A 23,384-nucleotide genomic window follows, 5' to 3' on the forward strand; every position below is an offset into this window, starting at 1 on the left:
AATTGGCTGGAGGGCCGCACCCAGAGACTAGTGGTGGACAGGTTGTTTTTGACCTGGAGGGAAATGGGCAGTGGGGTCCCCCAGGGCTCGGTCCTGGGCATGTGCCATTCAGCATCTTTATCAGTGATCTGGATGTAGGCGTGGAAAGCACACTGTACAAATTCGCTGACGACACCAAGTTGTGGGGTGAGGTGGGCACGCTGGTGGGGTGGGAAAGGATCCAGCTAGATCTAGACAGGTTACAGAGGTGGGCGGATGAGAATAGGATGAAGTTCAACGCAGAGAAGTGCAAGGTGCTGCATCTAGGGAGAAGGAACCAGAAACACACCTATGGGCTCAGAAACACCCTTCTTGTCAACACGGCGGCAGAAAGGGATCTTGAGTCGTTGCTGACTGCAGGAAGAACATGGGCCGACAGTGTGGGGACGTGGTCAGGAAGGCCAACCGCACCTTGTCGTGCATCCACAGATGCATCTCGAGCAGGTCCAAGGAGGTGATCCTCCCCCTCTACACGACACTGGTCAGGCCACAGCTGGAGTACTGCGTCCAGTTCTGGGCACTGCACGTCAGGAGGGATGTGGACAGCATGGAGAGAGTCCAGAGGAGGCCACTCGCATGGTCAGGGGTCAGCAGGACAGGCCCTACAAGGAGAGGCTATGGGACCTGAACCTGTTCAGCCTCCACAAGAGAAGGCTGAGAGGGATCTGGTGGCCGTCTACAAACTCGCCAGGGGGGACCAGCGGGAATTGGGGGAGGATCTTTTCCCCCGGGCATCACCCAGGGTTACTAATCATAACGGCCACAAATCGTCAAGGAGCAGGTTCAGGCTGGACATCAGGAGACATTACTGTACGGTCAGGGCTGCCAGGCTCTGCAATGGGCTCCCAAGGGAGGTGGGTGCTCTCCCCTACCTTGGGGGTCTTCAAAAGGATGCTGGGCAGATATTTGGCTGGGGTGATATGACCCCAGCACCCGTTCCTGCCCAGGGCAGGGGGTCGGACCTGATGATCTGTTTAGGTCCTTTCCGACCCTAAGCACTATGAAACTAAGATAAGGGGAAAAACAGTCTTAGAAGCAGAGAGGGAAGTGTCAGTGCAATTGTAAAAAGCCCTGGCAAACCCTCCGCTGGACTACGCGGTATGGTCCTGGAGAATTAGGGGATTTGAGAAACCATTTGACAAAAAGGACCAAAGATCTTGGCTTGTTTAGCTTAGAAAAATGAAGGTGGAGAGGGAGGATGGTTGCCCTCCATATAAACACATCCAGGCAGCACCAGGGAGAGACAGAGGAAGAGTTCAAGCTGAAGGACAACAGCGGCACTGGAGCAAACAGGTACAAGATTAGAGAAGGTCCCTCGCTCCCAGAGCCACCACGTTCTGTAGCGGCGGGTGGAGTGCCCAGCTAGTCGTGCGAGGGAGCTGGGTCAGCGCACGGGGGCACGCGGCACGGCTGCCAGAAAGAACCGAGGACTGGGCGGGGTGAGAGCACTCTTCCAGCCCCCCGTTTCTGCACTCGTGCAACTGGACACAACATTCCCATAATGGCAGAGCCACATCCAGGTGCACGAGTACTATTCCTATCCCTAATTCATTACCAGCCCCGCCAGCACCTTTCTAGGAGCGTGCCCGGCATCCATGTCAGCCTAATGGGTCCACAGGTGCCAGAGTCATCCTGCTAACTCTTCCAGTTATTAGCACAACACTCACTTTTTCCAAACTCCCGGATCTTCCCCAGTGTGCCAAGATGTGGTAAAAGTAAAACCAAACCAAACGCTGAACCAAACCAAACGAGCATTTGCAGCTCAGGGAGTTCCTTGGCCAATTCTTTTAATACTCTCATGTGCAAGTTACCCACTCCCATCAGCTGAGGAATGTTTTCCTTCAGTGTTTGCTATTTATCTGCTTTGCTGCCTTGTGATGGACCAGGAGGAGTTTCATGGCCAGTGTAAGATCCCACCTCTCTGTTTGTTTCCAAACTCAGAAGAGAACCAGTCGTGGGACACTTGTGTTTCACTGCACCATGACGGGCAATGCTGCGATTCTTGTCCCATGCTGCACCTCATCCAGTATTAGGATTTTCTCCATTCCTGAAACCGAATTCTTTTTAGGTCCTCTGAACTTGTAATTAAAAGACTTCCAATGACTTCAAAGGGCTAAGGATTAGGCCCCAAAGCATCGGAAAGTGGTTGTTAAACTTAGCAAAGTTCATCTCAGGGCTTTCCAAGCATGCACAATCTCAGCCCAGCCAGACTTTGTTGCAGAGAACTCTACACAAGAGCGGAAAGGGGAGGCTGTAGCCGTGCGATGCCATGCACAACCCACCCTTGCACCGACCGATGGGAGCGCACAAGCAGCAGACCGGCATTGCAGGAGAGCCAGGCAGTCCGTCTTCGTCTCGTTGCGGCAGTGAAGCAGGGAAAGAAACTGCTTTATTCTGACAATTCTAAACAAGTATTTGACTAAGCAACTGCATCGTTATGTCATGTGTTAATTGGCCGTTTCTCCATCCTGTATTGCCTCACATTAATAAACCTTGTTGTTTAGGCTACACAGGATAAGAGTCTAGATAAGTGTTTACTGGTCATTAAGCACTGAACTTTAAGCTAATAAATAAAGTATCCAACTGAATATAAGGCCATTTCTTTTAGGAGAACCACATCTTAGCCCTCCAGAAAGGATTACTGGTTAATAGCCTAACCAGAGTATGCACAGAGGGCCTAGAGTAATGACTGCTAGAGACCTTAACCTGATCTATGAATTACAGTGTTAAGCAGTTTCTGCACCTAATTATCGCTGATCATTTTAATTAATCCAGGAAGGGCTTAAGGAAAAGTAGTGCATCTTTTTGACTTTTCAAGAAGACAGATCAAACATCTTACGAAGAGAACTGGGGGAAAAAAGTAAAAATAAATAAAGCAGACTTCCTTTTAACTAAAAAGCATAAAATTATTTAACAGGATTTTTCTGAATGAAAGAAAAAAAAAATCTTTAGTTTTTTTCAGAGCCCTTTTTTCTAGCACAGCATCATTATTTTAGAAAGTCATTTTTTCCCCCTCTTAACTCTCAGTGTATAAAAAAAAGATCCTATCAAATCTGCATTGTGAGATCAAGAAAGTTTACAGGTTTTATAGCTATCTTTTCTACACCAGAGAATTTTATGGGTCTCTTGGTCCCGATGTTCTTAACTCAGCAATGTGAGCGTTTTAGATAGGAGACATACTTAAAGCTTTGGCAAAGAAGAGAAGTTTAGATTTAATTGCTCCATCAAAAATTGATCAAGGATGTTTCAGTTGCAAGGTCTCGGTACGTGAATTCACTACACAACAACCTTATACCGGGATACCAGAAAGCCCCCTGACTCTCTTTGTATGCTCTCTTTGCCAGTGTAAAGATGAGCTTTACCCAGGCGCGATATGCTAAAACAACACAGCTTGGATCTGAGATCATTATAGTTATTTCATAACTCAATTACAGCCAAGGCCGCAGCCTAGTTTTGTGCGATGTCATGTAAGTACCGACAACAGCACTTTCTGCCTGGAAGTGTTTTTGCTCCAAGGCCCTTGCTCTGCATACATCGCTCAGGTGTTTAATGTGCACAAGTTATCATGCGATCAGGGCCATGCAACCAAAGCTAGGCCTGTAGCATATTCCTTATGCCTAGATGTCATCGATTCTGGGAGGGGGAACGTGGCTACTTGATGCTGACTTTAACCCCCAGTGGGATACCTCACTGGCTAGGGACAGAAGTTACACATAAACCAGTTTAAGTGATCAAAAACTGGTTTCAACCTGTAACAGAACAGAAGTTCAGTGAACATAAAATGGTTTCAAAAGGGCTGAAACTGATTTAAGATAGACCTGGTTGAATGTCAGACTTAACTGGTTTAGGTCAAACCAGTTTATGGAACTTTTGTCCCAGACCCCTTCCTTGCTCAAGTTAAATCAGAGTCCCCCAGCATCCCAGCATGCTTTGCAGCCCTGAGCTAGGCTGTGCTGTCAAGCATAGCAGGGCTGGTCTCACCCCTCTGCTCCTTTGCTGGAGCAGGGAGGGCTGGCTGACAAGGGGGTGGGGGTGGGAAACCCAGCTGGCACAGCCTGGTCTCCTGGAGGGGAAGGGACGCCCAGCTGGAGTGGCTCTGGCCATGCCCCCCCACCACACAAGTGACCAGTGGTGTGGAAAGCTGGGCAGACCCCAGCTGTGGTCTGGGAGAGAGGGGTGACGGGAGTTTATTCTCCCTCCCTCCTCCACTTCACGTGAGGCACTGCCGGGCTGACTACGGCCATGCCCCAACCACTCCCCCGGGGACAAACCTGGCAAGGGCTGCTTCCCCCTTGCCCCTCCAGGCACACTCGCCTGGAGTCCCTGCAGGCCAGGGTGGGGGTTTAAACCCCACCCCAATCATACTCAACAGCCTGCTGGGACCTAGCCATGCACCCCACCACCAGCTCAGCTGCCCTCCAGCTGCTGCAGAAGGGAAGGGAGGGCTGCTCTAGCGCCCCCTGTCTTCTGGCCTTGGCCACTGCAGGCATGCGCCTACATTTGTGAAACCAAAAGTAAATGTCTCAACACTTGCAAATTGGTTCAATCTATGCAGGTTAGACTAACCGGTACAGATTGAATCCATTCAGCCTTGGGCATTTTGAATGTCTGTACTTAGCCACTGAGGACCGGCATCCCTGGGGTCTGTGCTGGCAGGCTGCGAGACCACCCATCTCTCACCTTATCTGAGCAAGATACACAACTCTGATCCCTTGCCTTTATATTACCACCACTGAACTCAGGCTGTGTGTGAGTACTCAGTACCCAATGCATCAGCATTCACATGTGCCCAGGCCCAGATCAGCCCCAACTCCAACAAACTAGGGTAGGACTCATTCAGACAAGAGGAGCCCAGTGCAGCCAGGGGACCATATGTCCTTATCCAGGACCGGGTGGGAGCTCCCTTCAAGCAGGCGTTTCCCAAGGCACACGACAAAGGGCACTTGGCAAACGAGGGGTATCCAAGCCACAGGGTAACTTGAGAGACAGCACAAAAATCTTGCTCTGCAGTTTTGCTTTCACCAAGACTTTTAATATTGCACAGCCCAGAATAGCCCAGTTTCTCACAGATCTGCTGATGTAAGAAGTCTGACAAAATTAATACCTGGAGAACTTTAGGCAAAATGGTGGCAAAGCTGTATAGACTTCTGTGGTGCAAAGGGGAAACCAAGGGGTTATGCTGAGGGGAAACCAGCATGGGTTCGTAGCAGGCAGATCGTGCCTGACCAATCTAGTCTCTTTTTATGACCAGGTTACGAAACGCCTGGACACAGGAGGAGGGGTGGATGTCGTATACTTAGACTTCAGGAAGGCCTTCGATACAGTATCTCACCCCATACCGGTGAACAAGTTAAGAGGCTGTGACGTGGATGACTACACAGTCCGGTGGGCGGCGAATTGGCTAGAGGGTCGCACCCAAAGAGTTGTGGTGGATGGGTCGGTCTCGACCTGGAAGGGTGTGGGCAGTGGGGTCCCGCAGGGCTCGGTCCTTGGACCGATACTCTTCAATGTCTTCATCAGCAACTTGGACGAGGGAGTCAAATGTACTCTGTCCAAGTTTGCAGATGACACAAAGCTATGGGGAGAAGTGGGCACGCCGGAGGGCAGGGAACAGCTGCAGGCAGACCTGGATAGGTTGGACAAGTGGGCAGAAAACAACAGGATGCAGTTCAACAAGGAGAAATGCAAAGTGCTGCACCTAGGGAGGAAAAATGTCCAGCACACCTACAGCCTAGGGAATGACCTGCTGGGTGGCACAGAGGTGGAAAGGGATCTTGGAGTCCTAGTGGCCTCCAAGATGAACGTGAGCCGGCAGTGTGACGAAGCCATCAGAAAAGCCAATGGCACTTTATCGTGCATCAGCAGATGCATGACAAATAGGTCCAGGGAGGTGATACTTCCCCTCTATCGGGCGCTGGTCAGACCGCAGTTGGAGTACTGCATGCAATTCTGGGCACCGCACTTCAAGAGGGATGCGGATAACCTGGAGAGGGTCCAGAGAAGGGCAGCTCGTATGGTCAAGGGCCTGCAGTCCAAGCCCTACGAGGAGAGACTAGAGAAACTGGACCTTTTCAGCCTCCGCAAGAGAAGGTTGAGAGGCGACCTTGTGGCTGCCTATAAGTTCATCACGGGGGCACAGAAGGGAATTGGTGAGTATTTATTCACCAAGGCGCCCCCGGGGGTTACAAGAAACAATGGCCACAAGCTAGCAGAGAGCAGATTTAGACTGGACATTAGGAAGAACTTCTTCACAGTTCGAGTGGCCAAGGTCTGGAACGGGCTCCCAAGGGAGGTGGTGCTCTCCCCTACCCTGGGGGTCTTCAAGAGGAGGTTGGATATGCATCTAGCTGGGGTCATCTAGACCCAGCACTCTTTCCTGCCTACGCAGGGGGTCGGACTCGATGATCTATTGAGGTCCCTTCCGACCCTAACATCTATGAATCTATGAAAGCACTCGCTCCAACTCCTTGTTTGGCAAAACCACTCCAATTTAGGAAGAATCTCAACGCTGGGTAACCTGTGCAGTAGAAAATAAATGGCTTCCACTGCCCAGCAGACCAGAGGGTCTTTATAAAAACCTTTTCTAAAGGCTGCTTTCTTATTCAAGCACCTCAGACTTGTTTCAGCTCACCAAGTTGTTCCTTCCCAGTGTTTCTGAAGTAATTTTGCTTGGGAAAGAAACAGTAACACCCCCTCCCCCCCACATACAAACCTCTGCACAGGTTCAGTCCCGGGCCCAGGGGACTCAAAGGATGCTCCTCTGTTAAGTTTAGCCAAAGCAAGGCATGGACCTATTCCACATACATGGATTGCAATGTGGAAAGTGCTCAGACTATCAAATCACAAAAACAGAGGCAGAAAAGACCTGACAAAGAGGTCACCTAGTCCAACCACCTGTTCTCAGTGCAGGAACATCCCTGTCCAAATCATCCCACCGAGGTGCTTACCTGACCAGCACGTAAGCATCTACAGCTTCCCAGGTCTCCTGATGTAGCACTGAGCCCCTCATGGTTAGAAAATCATTTGTACATGTAGCCTAAATCTCCCTTATGGGCAGCAGGAAAACAACGCTGAGAGGAGACCAACGCTAGGTTGAGGTTTCACCCGAGACCGGTCAGGTTCTCTGCTCCCCTTCGCTCCCCGCTGCCTGCAGCACATCGCAGGACGGTGCAGAGGAAGGGATGCACAGGACAGGGAAGACACTTCTTCACCAACTTTTAATCAAATTCCAGAAATAACCACATCTGAAACAACACCAAACACAGCAAACCCAAACAGAGCAAAAACACAAGTGATGCCACGCTGCGTCCAACTACATGTTAAATGCAGCCCCGCATCTAACATCGCACCGGGGCACAGCGCAGATGACGAGGGGACGAGCGGTGAAGCAGGGCTTGTCCGGACTGATCTGCCCCTGCCCCTCTCCCCCTACAGCTCCCAGCACTCAGGGGCCCGGGAAATCCGAGTTTGGAAGCTGCCGCCTTAACCATCATGTTTAACACCCACCGACGGACCTGTCCTGCAGGATCCTTTTTGAAGACGGTTAAATTATTAGCCTTAATTCAGGTGCACAGAGTCTAAGCTTTTATTTATGCCACTCTGCAGCACAGTCCTGGGGTTGGGAGGAGTATTCAGGCAAAATGAATAGTGCAAAATCCAGACCTGTGTGTCTCAGGAACCCCTGTGCAACCCTGACCACGTTTCCTTCCCATGTCTAGGAGGCCAGGTCCCAGCCGGCACCGCACACGGGCTGGACTCCCGCCGCCCTTCAACAATGCTTTGCCTGATTAACACCAGCAGGTTGGAGCCTTGCTCAGGTGTGTCACACCCTCTTACACACAGGCAGCGCATCTAGCGCCACTTAAATGATAACTGATATCTGCATGGCGTGCTCTTCCAGTTGCGGTGCTACGCTCACGAGCATTTGAAACTGCATCCGAGCCCTCCTACACAACACGCTTAGACAAAAGGAGGTGACCAAGGTGCTACCATAATACACATCCTATAATCATGGCAACAGTGTGATACATGCAATATGCATTAGCAATATAATATTCAGCCATGAAGTGTCTCTATCTGCCACAGAGACGGGCACACCAGGTAGAGGGGAGACGATGCTGGGATTCAAGCTGAGCAGAAACCTGTTTGTTTGCCTGCTGTTTTCCATAATCAACACCTCCTGCTTACGGTCTGTGACTCCATATGTCACGACAGTCCGTGCAGACCTACGTACCGAGACAGCTGACAAAACAAATGCCCCTCATTTCCTATGAAACTTCACACAAGGGTGGTTTTAACAGTGTCACCGCCCTTGTTTTAGCACACAACCATTTTCTGGGACCAAAAATGAAAAGGAGAACTCTTTTAAAGGAGGTTATGAAATCTGCTCATCACAATAGACATTATTCCTGTTTTCTGTTAACCAACATACATTTCTCACCACTCCAAAAAATTCTTTGGAAGCAATACAAATAAAGCCAGGAGCTGTTAAACATTTTTGAAGTCTACAACGCTTTACACCTAGTGACTTCAGCTACCCGCAGCAGTGCCGGTATTTATGATCCTTCTTTTTAATGAATGACATGCCCAGTGGTTTTAATTTGTTGCATTGGGGATTTTTCAAAGTACTTTTCCCACTCAATACATGTTGGTCTCATTTGGCTTTATTTAAATGTATATCATTGAAATAAATAGTTGTGTTCTTTTTTTCATAAGAGGAATAAACACTTGACGCATGCCAGCGCCTGTGGGAAGGGGAAGAGCGACACGCAGCTCTCCTAGACCACCGTGGGCTCTGCAAGTGCTAACAGTGCACTGACCCTTCAGGATCCCAATAACCTCAGAAATATCGTGACTGAACATGTACGACCTTTCCTGTAAGTGGACTTGACCTGGGCACCGATCCCCACACCTAGGACATGCCCTTGCTGACCGCGACAGGCTGGGAGGGGCAAAAAAGAGGATTGTGGGGGAAAATGAGCAAAAAGGATGGGAAGGGAGAGATGTGCTAGAGCTGCTGTCATGTCCCCTTGTTTGAACAGTCAGGAAATGTGCTTGCTGCCAGCCCCGCACATAGCGGCATATGGCCAGGATTCAGATTTACTCAGAGACTTCTCATTCTTTACTTACGCTGCTCAGATATTACTCATATTTGCATGAGAGGAGGGGGGAACAAACACCCAAACCGGGCTGTTTCTCCATGTGAAATATGCACAGCATCCTGCTCATGAATTAAACAGAAATTATTAACTGAACTTCAAAGGTCTGCATTGGGGGTGGGGAGGAATGGCACAGAGAGGATCACTGCCACTCCGCTGGCTCACAGTTTCGCAGAGTTTAGCTTGGAATAAGAGCGATAATCAGCATCGCTTTGATTCTTCTTCTTTTTAACGAGGGGAAGAGGGGGAGGAGAATAAACTCTCGCTTGGGCTTTCAAGTAAGGTTTACAGTTGCATGTGCTGGTTGCAAGAGCAAAACTGCAGAGAGCAGCCGCCTACAAACCTGCATGGAGAAGTTAGGCCCAGCTGGCCAAAAAACATTTTCCAGTTCCCTGGACTTTTTTATTATTATTATTTTGTTTTTATTTGGTTTTGAACCAAATTGAAATCAAAAAGGGTTGACATTTCCAGTGCACTGGGTGCTCCCAAATCTTGCTGCTGTTTGGTGGAGACAATGCTCACATCCGCGTCGCAGACAACGGATGCAGTGAGACGGAGGAGCAGGGGTCCTGGAGCCAGGGGCAGGTTCACCCAAGGAGTTGGGACCCGCAGCCTCCAGAGACCCCGGCCCCAGGACAGCCCCCCCCCCGAGCACCCAGGCAGGTCCCGGCAGAGCCTCTCCTGGACTTTGGGGAAGTTTCATAGATGTTAGGGCTGGAAGAGACCTCGGGAGATCATCGGGTACAGCCCCCTGCCCAAAGTTTAATTGAACGAGAGACATTTTGAACAACTGTGTGGGGCTCCATGAATAAAACATGTTGGGTTCCCCCCACCTCCCAACAGCAAAACTTTTTTTCTGATTAAACAGTGTCCAGGCAGCCTTAGCCGTCCGACTGCAGCCTCACTCCTAAGCCAACCTCATAGTGGTCCCAGTCCCATAGAGCCCATCCTCAAATGGTCTCCACCTCGCTCCACTGGAGAAGGGCAGGTGTTGGGGGAGGTAACCCGGCCTGCCTGCAATAACCAAGGGGCCCTGCTTCAGACACAGCCCTGAAGGCCTATTTCTGGTGCTCAGGAGAGGAGGAGGACGCTGCCCAGTGACCATGGCTCAGCCCCCTCGTCTGCCACAGACTCCCTGCGTGACCCTGGGAAAGTCACTTGACTCTGCACTGAGTTCTGACATCCTGCCCTGCCTCCTAGGAGGTTGTGAGGCTAAGTGTGTTTAACAGGAGGAGATGCTCAGATACAACAGCAGAGGTAAGCCTGGAGGGGACGTGCCAGGCTCTCCTGCTTACCCAGCACAACCTTCCCCTTTGCTAATGTTTGGTGAGGTAGGAGACAGAAGTTGTGAGAAAATCAGCACAGACACTACAGGCTTCCTAAAACAAACCGAGCCCTGAACCAGCCAGCCCTGCCCTGCCCGTACCAGAGGAGCCAGCCTAGCTCCGAGACCAGCTCGCTGCAAGCGGCGTGCGGCAAGAGAGGCCCCTGCTGATATCCAGATTTCATGCCCATTCATTTTGTCTGCATATTGGCTTCATTCATCCAGCCTGGGTGACATCATCGCGATGCCTCACTGGCCAGGGCTGGCTGGCACTCGAAAAAATCAGCTTCAAAGGGTAGCGTACAAGGACGCGGGGGAACCTGCCTGGTCCTCACAGATCACCTGCGCTGGCAGCGCTAGCAGGACAATTCAGAGCAAACAACAGCACTCAAGGCCACCCGCTGCTGCAAGCCCTGGATCCTGGCTGCGCGCTGCTGGCACGCGCACCCACATCATACAATAGGCCGGCGAGGGGCACAACTGGGGAGCGCAGCATCCTCAGAGTCAAGGATGCAGCACACACGTTGCTCTGGAAAGATGCAGCTTGCATTTCTAATCCGGCAAACGGAAAGCACCGAGCAGCTTTCAGAGTTGTAGCAATTTATAGATCCCCAGAACTGAGAAGAGTCGCTCGGCAAACAGCACTAGAGATTAGCAAATACTTGTCAAAAAGCAGATGCCCGCAGGGGTGCTCTTGCTGCCAGGGATCTGACATGCAGGCACTGCCAGCCCCCACAGGAGTGCCCAAAAAGGCCCCCAAAAGGGCACAAACTGCAAATCAAGAGCCCCTAACTGGAAATATCTTTGCTTTCTGTTGGAAACATGGCAAACTGGTGCCTGTCCCTTGTTACAGAGCCAGAGCAAGGCTTGCAAGGCTGCGGTTTGGCAAGAGCAGCATTTGGGCAAGATGGCAAGAATAAACCGAATCGAGATTGTGCCTCAGTCCTTCTCTTCCCAACATCCTGAAAGCTCAAGTCTGCGACCGCTCTCTCTCAGCCTCGTATCACAGCACTGGAGATGGCTGAAGTTTTTCACTGATCGCTCCTTCCCTCCCTGCCCCTGCAAAAACAGCCTCGTCCAACACATTACTATTTTAATAGGGGGGAAAAAAGGTGTCTAATATCTTCCCCAATTTTCAATGTTAATATTTTGTTGGGTTTTTTCCCCCTTTTCTTTCCCATTTGCCATTGGAGCAGGCAGGAAAGGTTTTTTGTTTTTGTTTTTTTTAACATGGGAGTCAACGAGGCCCAGTGAGTCCGTGTATGTCAGTTCTTTGTCACAGGAAAGTAATGAGAGGAAGGATGTGCTTGGGGTCCAAGCGGACTGCCTATGGCATCCTGTCCTTCTGGCTGGGGGTCCATGGCACTGGGCACATCACTCTGCTGGCAACAGACATCTGGGCACCGTGACCACCCTATCCCAATGAGCTGCAAGGAGGCAGGGGCAGACTTGAGCTATTTGGGTGTGTCAACACACGCGCTTTAATGTGCATTAGCCTGTATTGATGCACATTAAGCATTGCTAAAAAAAGCATGCTCTTTAGTTAATGTGCATTAACGCAGGGTATTGTGCATTGTCCTAGTACCTCACAATGGAGGTACTAGATTTAATGCAGATTAATTAGTATGTGTTAATGCATGTGTAGATGTTCCCTTTGAGACTAACAGTCCGTGACGGCACTAATTTCCGTCTGTGGAAGATGCAGTCTCCACATGGAAAGCCCAGTCCAGGAACCCTCTCCCCACGGTGACAGTGCTTACAGAAGAGGATGCCTGCGTATGTCTCCTACCATAGACCCAAATCCCTCCCTGGCTATTTATCTTATGTCTCCTATTTTTAAAGTCATCTCTCAAAGAGCTGGCAAGTGCTGACATGATTATGCAGGGGGTCGGACTCGATGATCTATTGAGGTCCCTTCCGACCCTAACATCTATGAATCTATGAATCTATGAGAGGGAAGGCGAAGCCACGCTGCACACATCTCCTCCCGTGTTTGAAGAGCAAGCTTGCCACACCGCTGTGCTGCAATGGCTGGAGATGCGCCCTGCCTATTAAAGCCCCATCCCATTAACACAATAAAACGCTAATGAGCTTGTGCGTGCAACCTGCAAATTAATATCGGGACTGATTGGAACAACCATTGACTCTGGCCTTAGTGCTGTAGAAATGAGATCACTTCTCGCATGAGAGCTCATTAGAGACGAGCTGAAAATGAACCTCTCGGAGGTGAGAGACCAGGAGGTCAATCGCTGCTGAAGGAGCAGACCCAGGCTGGTGCTCTGCTGCTCCGGCGAAGATCCCACATGCCTCCGCGCTACCCCAGGACGGGGGGCTGCTGCGCGCCAAAGAGACCTCGCCGGGTGCAGGGGCCTGAGGAAGAACAGCTCGTCCTGGACAACAACCACCCAGCTCTGCCGCGACTCGGTGCATCGCTGTCCTTGGTGTTAGAGCTTGTGTCACCGATGACATCTTGCCGTCTGAGCCGGCTCGTCCCGGGCAGCCGTCCTGCCCCAGCCCTTCTCCAGCACTGCCTGGCACGAGGAAGAGGTGGGAATGCAAGGGGGGTCACGGGGCAGGGGTCCAGCACCCTGCAGCATGTCATCCCACCTTTCCACCCCAGGTGGGAGCACGAGCAGCCTGCCCCTGCCTCTAGGAGCAATCGAGCTGCACCCCCGCGCCGGATGGGAGGTAAAAAGACACGAGAAGCTGTACTCCTAGGCTAGGGGCCTCAGGTTTAAGATTAAAGTAAAGAACACATTTGACTTTACTGGAATCAGCTAAAAACAGTCCCCAGGGCTGTGAAATAGGAGCTCCGTTACCAGGAGCGAGTCACCGGGCAGCAGGATTGCAGCAGAAAGGCTAGCCTGGTTAGCGGCCCGTTATGGAGCAGAAGGGGTCGTTAACACCTGCGCAATGCATTTCTCCCTATGGGAGAAACTCGCAGCCCGCAGGGGAACGGGCAGGGTCTGCAGGGCTGACAGACTCCTTCAGAGACCCCGGACGGGGCCACGCGCTCTCCCCGGAGCCCCTCAGCATTTCCCATGGCAGCATCCCATCCTCAAGTCCCATGTCCCATAACCGAGTCCCGCCGGCCCTCCAGCAGCCCCCGGCCCCGGGGCACAAGACTCCCAGCGTCTGCCTCGCAACCGGGTCCCCCACCAGCTTTCCAGGAAAAATACACATCTCCCCACCATCTCGGCAGGCAGCTGCTGGGAGACCTCTGCCCTTCCGGCCTCCTCGCTCACACGTGCACCCAGACAGCGCGCGGGAGGGGAGGAGAAAAGCAGGAGGGTGAAAAGCGGTGTGGGATCACCTCCTTGGACCTGCTTGAGATGCATCTGTAGAAAATGCCCCAAGCTCGAGAGTGCTGGAACCAGCTGTGAACCGCTGCAAGACGGGAACAGTCCTTACCCACGACATACCCGGCAAGCCTCAGCAGTGCCGAAAAGCATCGGGGAACACCCACAATCTCTCAGGGATGCTCCCGTGGGGGACAACGATTGTTTTTTTCAAACTAAAAAAATCAGACAAGTATTTTCTAACATGAATTTCAAATCCAAGGTGCAAACTGAAACCAAACCAGGCACGCAGCCGGGTACGTGAAGTGCTAGCAGCAAGCCTAAATGTGCTCTCTCTTCTGGACATGCTTTAACTGTCAAGGCCAATACATAGAAAACTCACTTCCTACAAGAACTGAACTCCCAGCAGAAGCTGTGTCCTTGCACTGGGCCTGGCTAGCAGAGTGCTTGGCAAGATTTTGCACAGTTTAGACGGGGGGGAGAAGTGATTCTGCTGCATGCAAGCTGTTTGCAAGCTCACGTGCACAGTCTGAACGCCACCTCTTCTGCCTCTTGCAAAACCTGCTGCAAGGAAGCCTGGACTCCCCTGCGCATCGTCTCCATGTCAAGAGCCCTCTTCTCCGGGCGGTTTCTTTTCAACGCGCCACCACTTTCAGCACGCACACTCAGCCCCGTGCCACCAGCGGTGGATGGGGAAAGCCTTTGTTTTTCAAACACGGGTATTTCAGTTCTCGAGCCGGGGTCTCGGTGTAATCAAACCTCAGGAAATAACAAAGAGGCCCTGGAAATGCTGGGAAGCACCAGCTGTCAGCTCGGCCCGGCGTGACGGCACACGGCGAGGGCTGATGCAATGTGCAGAGCTGGCCCGGCGGAGGGAATTGGCATCCTCTCTCCAGCTCTAAAGCAATAAAAAGCCATTTACAGACAAACTACCGTGCACCCAGGGAGGAGCTGCTGACCGAGCTGACGGAGCCAGGCCACGGGTCTAAGGGCTCACTCGATGCAGGGACACTCCCAGGGGGTTTCAGTGCCCCATCACTGTGCTAGCAATCGATCGATCCATGCAGCTCTGATCACGCTTGCCAAGTCTGCTCTGACCCCCTGCTGTCCCCTCCGCCTGGGCCACGGGAGCAGCCCCCAGGCCCAGCAAGGTGTGGGTCAAGGTTAAGTACCTGAGGCCCTGTCAGATCATGCACAGGGGGAATCCTCTTACGGGCATCTGACTACTATCCACTGCCCACAATTAATGCCGTGCCGGGAGCTGCTAGACAGGCAGCACGGGCGTCTGGAGGGGGCTGGAGCCCAGGCTTGGACACCGGGGTTCAGCTCCTGGCTTTATGCTGGAAGTGCTGGGGACCAGGGTGAGGCACAGCCCCTTCCTCTGCCTCCGCTTCCTTCCCACCTGGCCTCTGTCTTGCCTAGGAAGCTCCTTGGGGCACGGCCGCCTTGCACCCCCTGAGGCTCGGTGTCTGGCACCACGGGGCCGGTCCGAGCTGGGGTCCTGGGTGCTCCTGGGACACCCCAGTGATAACAGAGCTGCTCGGTCACACCAGATCCCTCTCCCAGCAGAGATGAAGGGTGCATCTGAGCTCCCCCCAACCCCAGAGATGCATTCGGCATGGGGGTGTCTTAGCATCACAACTGGGGGAACGTGCAGCAGGTACAAGCTGCTGGGCTTCGGGGTCAAGCCTGGAAGCTATTTATCTCCAGAAACTCTCCTTGTCACCGCCCTGCGTTTCAGGAGGGTCTGTGCTAAGCCCCCCACTACGCAGCCGTGCATCATCGCCTGACCCAGTTAATGGGAGCCCGGCACAGGTGCCCCAGGAGCCCGCGGAGAGGGCAGCGAGAGCTGAAACTATAAACAGAGGGAGCGGGGAGGCTGCACAGAGGAACCCATCGGGGGCTCTGGCTGCACAAGTCCATCTGACAGGAGCAAAGTCAAGGCAAAGATCTCCGCCTACGCTGCCGGCATCCCTTCCTCCCTGCAACTGCAACCCTGCCCACCTCCTCCTCCTCTCCCGCCCACCGCCCTGCTCCCGGGGCCTGGGAAACACGCCAGCTCCGTGGAGACAGCGTGGCCTGGATGCACGCAGGAGCCGGGGGAACACGCCTGCGCAGCCTCGCACAGGAGAGGAGAGGAGACGACACGATCTGGATGCTTCCTCCCGTGGCTCCCTGCTGGGAAACGGGAGAGGGGCACCCCAGACCAGCCCAGGGGCCCGTCTTGCACCCCCCATTGTGCCTAACCCCTGCTAATGGGCCAAATGGATCAAAACTAGAATGCAAAGTACCAGCCTTGCATGTTGCTGTGCCTACAAGAACCGAACAGCAGCCGAACCGAATGAGGACGGCAGCGAGAACGCATTGCACGGGCCAATTAAGCCAGATGCAAATATCCACGTGTCTCTGTTTGGCTAGGAGGGTCAGGGAGACAGACCAGCTCCTGGCCAGGGCCGGGGTTTGGCAGACAGCCTCTGCCTGCCCTGGAAAGGCTCCTCCCTGCTGAGGATGAAGGCTGTGCCTCAGGCAGCGCAGCACAGTGCATTGGCCCACTGCACCTGGAAACTGCACTGCTTGCCTTGGACGGAGACGCAGGCTCCCATCCAGGTCACTCCCTGCTCTCCCAGCCGTGCCATCAGCGTTGGCGCTTTCCAGCTGTTTTGCTCCAGGAGCGTGAGGGGGTCCACCTGATTGCCCCCATGGGTCTCCTGCCCCTGCCCTGAACCTCTGATCCTTTAGGTGACTACACACAGCCAGGCCCAGCGCCGATCTCTGCAGCTCCAGCCCCACAGAGGCATTGCTGCCTCGCAGGTGGAGGGCACCGAGCAGCAACGGAGATCGCTCGGGGTGCATGCAATGAGGCCTGTAACGAGGTTGCACATGCAACCAACATGCCCACAAAGGTCCTGGTGGTAACTGGTCCCGTGTCCCAATGGTAAGGGAAGGACACTAGCCTGGGCCCCCCTGTGCCAGGCTCGGACCCCCGCTCTGATCCGTGCCCCAGGCTGGTTACTCAGGGTGGCACCAGTCAGCAATGCCCGCCAGTCAGCAAAGCCCTCACAACCTGGCTGCTGCAGCAAGACATGGGCTGGAAGCACCTGAAAGAGGATGGGGCTTCCCCCAGGAGGCAAAAAGACTGGGATGACGAACCAGCTGGGCCTGGAAATGTCCTGCCAAGCAGGAAGCATGCCCAGAGGCACAACGGGGACCAGCCGTCCCTTCAGGCGAGGAGGGTAGGGAGGTGATGGGAATACCAGCCCAGGGGAAGAGGCCACATGCCCCAGGGGAGGGCAGGAAGGGGCCAGGGTCCCAATGGGATGTTGAGTGGCCTTTTCTGGAGCAGAGGAAGTGGCTGTGGCCTGAAAGGAGGAGGAAGAGGGGGAGGAGGAGGAGGAGGTGGCGGCGGCGGCAGCTGTGGGGAAGGAACCGAGCCATCCATCTGGCCTGGGTTTGGGTGGTAAATGCATGGAGGAGATGACATGTCCTGGAGACACCCACACAAAGAAGTGGTCCAGCAAGGGCATGGGTTGGGAAAGAGGTCTGACGAGGAGCTCTGACGCCTGGGGGACAGCAACACCCATTCCCCCAGCCGTCCCTGCGCTGGAAATATGTCTGGTCCCGGCTCCCTCCTGCCCGGGTGAGGAGGTTTCTGAGAGCCGGCTAGACAAAGCCCTGGCTGGGATGGTGGAGTTGTGGCTGGTCCTGCTTGGAGCAGGGGTTGGACTAGATGTGACCTGAGCTCCCTTCAACCCTCCTTGTCTGTGACTCTCTGATTTACAATGTTAAAGCAATTTGGAAGCCTACCACTGCCTCCATCACTATAACAACTTCTAAATCCCTATATATTTTGGTGTTTGATTTACGGTATTTTTTTTTTTATCAAGGAAAATCAAAGCTCCCCCTGCTCTCTTTGCTCACCAGGACATGGATCCAGCTGTGGCTGCCCCCCGCCTCCCACCCCCTGCTTTGTGATGCTGAGCATCCCCGATATGCTGGTGCCCTCCCCACTGCCCTTCACTCCCCACCCACAACCCCCCAGGTCTACCAGTGCACATCACTCCCCACCCCCAGCCCCCCCAGCTGCCAGGGTTATGGGGCCGGGGACCCCGCAGCAGCGCCCAAGCCCCGACTGCCACGTGCGGGGGACAGTGGGTGCTGTGGCTGGAGGGGAGCGCGGAGCCCAACCCCCGCTCGCCAAGGACAGCACAGCTGGAGCAGAGCAGGTGGCTACCGGCTCCCCGCTCTGCTGCCCTCCCCTTGGGCCCGCAATGGGCAGCCTGCATCTGCCCCCACCCCATGCAGAAATCTGGGGGGCACAGTGATGAGGAGCCAACCCACCCACCGCCCCCCAGACGAGCTGCCTACAGCTCTGTCCCACTCCCTGCCTGGTCCCTGCAGCTGTGCATTACAGCCCCCAGACCTAAGTCCCACACACTGCCCCAGCCCTACTCCCTCCTTCTCCCCTCCCCAGTTTACCTGCAGGGAACATGCTGCCTAGCTTGCACATGCATGTGCAGGTGGCACCCCTGCATGATCACCCTCATCCCAAGACATCTCAGCCTCTTGCAGGAGACTCGAGCTCTGCAGGCCTGCAAGAGGAAACCAACCCTTTCCTGCATTTTTCTCCTTTAAATCAGAAAGTTCGTGTTTTACTGCAGTGAATGAAAAATCTGGATCCCTGCTTGTATCTAACCTAAACCTCCCTTGCTGCAACATGAGCCCATTGCTCCTTGTCCTGTCATCTGCCCCCACCGAGACCAGCCCAGCTCCACCCTCTTTGCAGCCCCCCTGCAGGGAGGTGAAGCTGCTATTCAATCCCCTCGGTCTTCTCTTCTCCAGACTCAATCAGCCCAGTTCTCTCAGCCTCTCCTCAGAGGTCAACCATCAAGGGCTACACACAGTCTCAGAAGGACAGGGCTGGGACAAAAGGTGGTGGCGCTGCCCTGCATGTCAAAAAACTGTGCGCTTGTTCCCTGGTTCAAGAGGAAGACGACAGCAAAGCAGAATGCATTTGGGTGAACATGAAAGGTGAAAGATGTGGCACTGATATACTGTTGGAGATGTATTAAGGGCCACCTAATCAGGAAGAGGAGGTGGATAAGGCACTCTTCAAGCCGATGACAAATCTATTCGAAAGCTTTGGGTAGGTACGGACGGGAGATTTCCACTTTCCAGACATTTCACAGTTTCTTTCTCTAACTTTTCACAGTTCGAGTGGCCAAGGTGTGGAACGGGCTCCCAAGGGAGGTGGTGCTCTCCCCTACCCTGGGGGTCTTCAAGAGGAGGTTAGATGAGTATCTAGCTGGGGTCATCTAGACCCAGTACTCTTTCCTGCTTATGCAGGGGGTCGGACTCGATGATCTATTGAGGTCCCTTCCGACCCTAACATCTATGAATCTATGAATCTATGACATCTGCTGGAAGAACAATGCAGCCAAAATGTCAAGCCAGCTCCTAACTTGAGGAGGACAGTCTTCTGTTCCAGAAAGTGGAGGAGACAACCAGGGGATCCTCTGTCTGGGCTCTTGTCCTGGCCAGCAGGGAAGAACTGGTGGAGGATGTGAAGGTGATGGGTAACTTGGGAGGAAACATGATTCAGTCATGATTTGGATGTTCGCATACAAACTTCTTGAGGAAGTCTGCAGAAGACATAAAAGTGGGAAAGATTGTGAATGCACTGGAGGATGCACTTGCAATTCAGAAGGGTCTCGATGGATCGGAAAGCTGGGCTGGAGCAACAGGATGAAGTTCAATGCAGACAAATGGAAGGTGCTGCATCCCGGGAGGGATAAGCAAAAACACAAATGCCAAATCAGGGACCTGTGGCTGGATGCAGCTCTATGGAGAAGGACTTGGGAGTCTTGGTAGATGACAGATTCAACAACGTTTGCAGTGTGATGCAGATGCACAAAAGGTGAATATGGTTTGGGCTGCATCAATAGAAGTATCACGTGCAAGACACTGGAGGTGATCGTGCCTCTATTTAGCACTGGTCAGGCCTCATCTGGAACCCGTGTGCGGCTCTGGGCTCCACATTTTAAAAAAGGGAGAGGGTCCAGGGGTGGGCAACAAACATGATCAAGGGCTTCGAAAGCAAGTCATGCAAGGGGAGACTAAAGGAGCTGGGCATGTTCAGCTTGTGGAAAAAACACTTAAGGAGGGACATAAGAGCTGCCTTAAATACTTGAAGGGCTTCCATAGAGGAGGAAGAAAGCACCGCTTCTCTCTTGCAGCAGAGAGGAGGATGTGGATCGATGGACTGAAGCTGCAGACACATAGGTTTAGGTTAGATATCCAGAAAAGCTTCTTCACTACCAGAGCAGGGAGGCAGTGAGAGAGCCCCCGGGGACGTAGCGGGCTCTCCATCACTGGAGGTGTCGAGAGGAGGTCGGACAGCTACAGGCCGGGAACGTCTCCCCCTCCAGCCCCACGTTTCTATGGAGGTCGGACAGCTACAGGACTGGGGGTTGCCTTCCTCTGCAGGTGAGGGCCTGGCCCTCTACCCGGGGCCGTTTGAGCATATATTGGCATTGTTTCACAAAAGCAGCACTTTGGCTGCTGTGACTGCCCTGCTTTACCTGTGGCAGGTTAGGGCGTGACATCTTGCGCTACGTCAGAGTTGATGGTAGCCCTATGTCGAGTGACATTATGGTTGGTCTAGGATGGTCTGGACAGGGCCGATCCGGCCTCTGGCAGAGGGTTCGGCTATATGCAACCCCTGCCCCACGTCTCCCCCTCATCCCCACGTCTCTACAAGTCCATGTCTCTTCTTCCTCGACATCCTTGTAAAGGTCTGCCTGTCCCCACAGCCCCTTTCGCTAGCATAAACTCATTTTTGCTGTCCTCATCCTTCTCGCGCCAGTGTTAACTGATAATTGCAAGCATTACAGACGCCATTGTTCCCAGATGCCCATAGGTGCTGTTCTTGCAATTAATTTCATGCTGGAACAGCTTTCGCACACCAACACGAATTGATGTTTTATAAGTACTTAGATACCATCGCGCTGGAACAGGATTTTATCACATCACTGTACGACCCTTTTGCTAAGGCTGCTGTCATCCCGAAGTTACATTCAGCTCTAAATGAATGTGTGCATTAAGGGGAGAAGCAAGGCAGGTGCAGGCAGGAAAATCAGATGGCATTAGACCATCAGAAGCACGTGTGTAGGGGCAGGTCCGTGGGAAGTGGCTCACAGCTGGAGCAAGCATTTGATGCTCTCCATCCAGCCTCCACGCTGCGCACATCAGGCACGTTCTACCGTTTCTGCTCCCGAGCAAGCAGATGCAATTGCTACTCTTGTGAAAGGGGCCCAAAGAAGCTGAGTTTTGAAAGAAACAGCAGAGAAGCAGCACTATGAGCTCTGGAATATTTTTAACATTTCTGGACCACACAGCCTCAGTCCGCAGCACTATTCCCTGGGAAAATCTGGCTGCTGTTAAAGCGCACCAGCAAGTCGAGAGTTATGGCCACGCTCCAGGCTGGGTTTACTGGCTTCGCTCCACTGTCATAAGTGCTGATATAGATCAGCTGATGATCTGTCTCTTTCCATTTAGGTCCCAAATTTGCTACCAGCAAAGCCAACAGGAGCAGCACGGAGGGCAGCTTTGCCTCTCGTCACCTTCATACAAGGCAGTAACGAAGAGTGCCCTCTATTCACTCTGCCCGATTCATTGTCCTAGGGCCATGGGGGTGGCAGGGGTGCAAGGAAGCGAGTCCCTGCACTGTGCCCATAGCCTCTCGGCCGTGCAAGGGGTTTGTCACTCCTTGTACGAGCCGTCCCGAGTCCCATGTGCTAGCAGCGAGGAGGCAGGCACAAGGATCTGCATCCCCCACGTCCTGCAGCCCTCTCCCTGATGTCTCTGCCTCTGCGGCCCAGTCCCGCTCCCCAGAGTCCCCGAGGTTTCTGTGCTCTTTCATGCAACCCCGGCAGCTCTGCCATATACGCAAGGGTGCTTTGTGCCCTGCGAGACCAGGGCTGGGCACGAGGCAGCTTCTGCCGGAAAGGGCCGAGGGCGGCTGAGGACTCAGGAGCGCACGGTGCAGGCCGTCACAGGCAAGTGTTAATAGAAGTTTGAGGCCACACCTGTCACGTTTCATTTACACCACAAATTTCAGAGAGGAAACACTAACGTAGAGACTAAAAAAGCTCCAAGTGAAACTGTATTTTGTAACCTTTGCCTTTGAAGTTCAGTTGCCTTAGTTACCACATAAAGGCCTGAAAATGACTGAAAAATTAGTATTAATAGATTTTCAAGAAACATAAACACTTTCTATGATAGGCTTTTCTCTCAAACAGTTCATGATTTTGAGATTCACTCTCTCCCAGCCTGTCAGAAGTGCAAAGAAATGCTTTATGCCGTTCAGACTCCCACTTCTCACAGGGGATTCATCTCGCACCTCCAGGTACAACTGGTCATGACACTGGCCCAGGAGCAGATATAGCTCCTGGGTCTTTAAGTCCCTATTTCACTTGATCCACATTCAGGGCACGGAGAAGGATGGCTTTGTGTTTTTGTGGGGTGGGGTTGTATGTATACATGTAAAGTCAGGGAAGGCAAAAGCTAGAAGGAACTAATGGGCAATGCCATAAGTGCAACGTATGCCATGGCTAACAAAGTCACTCCTGGGCCCAGAGAGTTTATTCTCTTGTTTTCCAAGGTGATTATATGGCTTGAACATTACACGCATCCACTTTCTTCTCATTACTTTCAGTGTCACAAATGACACAGCCCAAACCTATTGACTGGTGAGGAGAGGCCGAGGGAACTGGGTTGATTTAGTCTGCTGCAGAGGAGACGGAGGGGGATTGAACAGCAGTCTTCTCCTCCCTGCAGGGGGGCTGCAAAGAGGATGGAGCTGGGCTGGTCTCAGTGGGGGCAGACGACAGAAGGAGCAATGGGCTCAAGCTGCAGCAAGGGAAGTTGAGGTTGGATATTAGGAAAAACTCTCTCACTAGGAGGGCGGTGAAGCACTGGACCAGGCTCCCCAGGCAGGTGGTGGACTCTCCATCCTTGGAGGTGTTTAAGACCCAAGTAGACCAAACACTGGCTGGGATGATGTAGTTGGGGCTGGCCCTGCTTGGAGCAGGGGTCTGGACTAGGCGAGACCTCCTGAGCTCCCTTCAACCCTCATTTTTCTGATTTGTGAACCTGACAACAGCCTCCTAGGACAAGCCTCTCCCCTTTTGGGTGCCATTTTGCATTAACTCAGCACACTGCAGGATTCAAGAGCATTTTACATTAATCTCCAAATCCACTAAATTGGCCCAATTCAGCTCTCACTTACTTGTGTGCAGGCTCACGAATTCAAACAGACCTGCACCTCCCTCCCTTGCCTCTCTTCCCCCATGTCTGCTGGCAGATGCATTTCCGACATGCCCCTCACGATAATGCTTGGGCATCACGTAGCTGCACAGAGTATCACCAACCCCATGTCTGCAAAAGCCACAGGCTGTGCTGAAAACATGTACCATGCCTTACAGTGTGGTCCTCGATCCCTGGGAGTTGATCACAGCATTTAGAAACTGAAAGATCTCCTGTGGTGCCAGAATTGCAGCAGCTGAG

At 52.9% G+C, this 23,384-nt stretch overlaps 1 protein-coding gene across 2 annotated transcripts in view; it reads right to left on the reverse strand.

Annotated features, from left to right (window-relative positions):
* LRFN5 (leucine rich repeat and fibronectin type III domain containing 5) overlaps nt 1–23,384 on the reverse strand; it is a 102,012-nt gene that overhangs the window by 67,276 nt on the left and 11,352 nt on the right. The gene's annotated exons all lie outside the window — the stretch shown is intronic.

Source organism: Alligator mississippiensis, chromosome 2 (assembly GCF_030867095.1).
Source record: "Alligator mississippiensis isolate rAllMis1 chromosome 2, rAllMis1, whole genome shotgun sequence".
Lineage (NCBI taxonomy): Eukaryota > Metazoa > Chordata > Crocodylia > Alligatoridae > Alligator > Alligator mississippiensis.